The sequence below is a fragment of the Vipera ursinii genome (genome assembly GCF_947247035.1).
Source record: "Vipera ursinii genome assembly, chromosome: 10".
Lineage (NCBI taxonomy): Eukaryota > Metazoa > Chordata > Lepidosauria > Squamata > Viperidae > Vipera > Vipera ursinii.
In genome coordinates, this window is record NC_139520.1 from 13408606 (window position 1) to 13412348 (window position 3743).

Below are 3743 nucleotides of genomic sequence, written 5' to 3' on the forward strand. Positions count from 1 at the left end.
TCATGGCGTCATCAACGCGCGCGCTCGGAAACACAACGCGTGGGACGAGGCCGCTTTCCTCTGCGGTGATTGGACGGGCCGAGCTGGGGGCGGGACTTTCCCTGGTCCTTATTGCTTAGAGAGGGAGGGAGGGAGGGAGGGAGGGAGGAAGAGTGTGTGTTGGGGGGGGCAGAGAGGTAGGAACAGTTAGCGACGGTTGCTAGGGAAACTTAAGCCCCGCCCGTAGAGGGCTGTCATTCTTCTGTTTGCCCTGTCTCTCTGCAAATAGTTTTCTGTGTCGTTTGTTGCACGGTTGTTTTTTTTTAAAAAACGCCTTTATTTTTTTTGGAAACCTGATTTCTGCTTCCCCTTTAAAAGAAACCTTGCCGTTTTGGAACGAGTGGAGGAACACGTTCTTCGTTGTTGTTGTTGTTGTTTTAACGTTTGTACTGTTTGTATGGTTGCTTGATTTTGGGGAGGGTTAGTTTGTGCTTTAATTGCAAACCGTCTGGAGTCACGAATGTGTAAAAGGCAGCTGTTGAATACATGCATGCATGCATGAATGAATGAATGAGTCGACAAATGCGGAAAACAAAACTGCTGTGAAAAAAACTTAATTTGGATGCTGTGATATGTACATGCCATTTATTAGCCCAATAAACTTCTCTCTCTTAAAAAAAATTTTTTTGTGGCCACACAGTCTTATTGATGGAAATCCTTCCTCTGATTTCTTTAAATTTCAATGCCCAATTAATAGCCCCCTCTTTTTTTACACGTGGACTGCCTTATTTGTCCTTTAAAGATCTTTGGCATCCTGTTCTGGATTAAATCCCTTATTAAAATCCTTTTGATTGAGAGCAAGGCTTTATTTTTCATACACTTCAGTTTGATATCCTTCTGTTAATTGAGGCAGTTAATTTCTTTATGGGAAATAGTAAACTTCAGAGTCTCATGTGGCATCGCTGGAAAAATGCCTTTAATACAGTATACTCCAATATTGTCATGATAATTGGTAAAAAAGCAGTTCATAATCCCACTGATATCAAATCTAGAAAAAAAGTCTGTGAATACTTTATTGATGGGGTGGAAAGCTTTTATTGTGTGGTTTTATAAACAGTATTTCTGTATTCATCATATTTCTACACTGCCCATCTTTCCTAAGTGACTCCAAGCTGCTTATAATAAAATGATTACTGTAGATCCAGATTCTTTACAGCAAACACCGCTTTTTGCCAGGGTCACTTCTGCCCACTTCAGATTTTTAAAAAAATGTTTTTGTGGCATATTTTCTTTTTCCGTTTTGCGTAGTATCCTATATTTCCATATTAAGCTCAGATTGTGCATATCTTTATAATAAGGGTTACCAGTGGGGATTTGCTACAAGTGCTTAAGATCCACCCAGGAGCATCCACTCAAAATGGCTGAATGTGTGGCTATTACTAGCTCAAATAGTTTCCGAAAGAATTCAGGTTCATCCGCAAAGGAAAAGGTGATCAACAGCGTTTTGTTGGCAGAAACTCTCTTACAGCTAGTCCTTGACTTACGACCACCATTGTGCCCTAAATTTCTGTTGCTAAGCAAGACATTTGTTAAGTGGTTCTGTCCCATTTTACGACCTTTCTTGCCACAGTTGTTCAGTGAGTCACTTCAGTGGTTAAGTTAATAACACGGTTGTTAAGCTTCTCAATTAACTTTGCTTGTCAAAAGGTCACAAAAGGGGATCGCAGGACCCAGGAGACTGCAGGTGTCGTAAATAGGACTCACTTGCCAAGTGTCAGGATTTTGATCAGGGATACTGCAACGGTGGTAACTGAAAAATGATCATAAGTCACTTTTTTCAAAGTTGATGTTGAGGATCTCAATCCTCATCCTCATTGTAGAAGATGAAAAAGATTAAAACTTGAAAAATTCTAATACAAACATGGACATATTAGGTAGGAGAAACATTAAATCTGTCTGAGCTTCTCTCCAACACATAAATTAAGTATTGTGTTTGTGTGTATATATATATATATATCGCACAGACATACACAGAGACATGCAGGCAGACACAACCCAAATAATGATTCTTCCAGGGTCAGTATATACACATCAATCCTTCTAAAAAGTTTTCCAGGGCTCCTTATCTTGCCCAAGGGTCCACTTTCATCCACTCAAATTGTTATCGTCCTATTCCTTTTTTTCCCCATTGTCCTTCAAAAGTAGATTTTTCTGCTGTCTCATAACACAAAGGCAGAATATCTAGAGATGTGGCAGAAAATAAAGTATGGAAAGTCTTAGGCTCTCGGGAATAAATTATCTAGTAACCTCAACAGGACCAAACCATCAGCTCCAGTAGTATTAGCTCAAGGGATTGGTAAACCATTATAAGGATATCTAAATAGGAAAGTTCAACCAAATTGCCTAACAGTAACACTTGGCCACAAGTGATTTGTATCTTGGACTTCAAATTAGGTAATAAGAACTGGAGAACCAGAGCAAAAGGACCATGATGTTAATTATCCCAAAGCACCAGTTGCTTTTACAGTTCTGAATATGCTACCCCCTGACAGTTTCTGCTTTATTTTGTATGTTATATACTTCAGATCTGAATTGATATCTTAAAAGACTGTAACCAACAGCTTATTTATACATCACGGGCAGACTTTTTTTAATTAAGTCCCAGTATGTTGACCAAGCCACAATAGACTGGATTCAAATGACATAGTCAAGTAGAAATCATTGTTTACAAAGTGCAGCAGTTACACACAATAAACCTAACAAACAGGATGGCTTAATACAGCACATAAATTCAGTCTCGGTGTCCTAAATTGCCATTCTTATAAAGTCCAGCTGCTAGCTTTTCTGCCCAGGAATGAGGCTTTGAACTTACTGAGCTATTTCTTACGTATTTCAAGATTTGGAAGTCTGAGGTTTTATTTAGGACTCAATTAGAAGAGACTAAATCAGTCCCCTCTGGCCTTTCAATTTCACTAGAGATGGGAAGAAAATAATTTAACTTACAAACTGAATTTCGTGTTAGCATTATTCCAAACACACTCAACTGAAGAAGTTTCTTGGAGGAGAAGCGAAACGTCTTCAAGGAAAAAAAAAAGGCAGTCCAGTTACCTTTTGAAAAAGCACCTTTGGGACAACCATGACCTGGATGACTGAGAATCTCCACAAGCATATTCAAAATATAGTATTTTCCAAATTTTATAATGCAAATATTACTTTTTTTTTAAAAAAAAGAGTACAATAGAAAAATGACTGTACAAGAACTGGACAGATTCACACAAATATTATGTGGTGTGATAAACAAGTACAGGCAAATGTTTCCTTATGTTGGAAGAAATGTGCACCAAAATTAATACAGAATTTAGAGATTCTATTTTTTTTAAAAAAAGAAAAATCTTATGAATGAAGGCGAATATATATACCCCAGGACAGGGGTAGGCAACCTTGGCTCTTTTATGACTCATAGACTTCAACTCCCAGAATTCCTGAGCCAGCTATGGGAGTTGAAGTCCACGAGTCATAAAAGAGCCAAGGTTGCCTATCCCTGCCCCAGGATAATGTTGCAGGATCCAATCTGTGTAGGTCGACGGGACCAGAGATTTAATCTTCCGAGTTTTAAGACTCATGCTGAAGCCCATCCTCAAGGAACTTCTCTCTACCATTCTGGATGGGTTGCAGCATGAGTCCAAAAGCTTGGAAGACTAAATCTCTGATTTTGATGACCGATTTGTTCTTATTTTTTTTAAAAAAAGCTTACGTTGGATGAT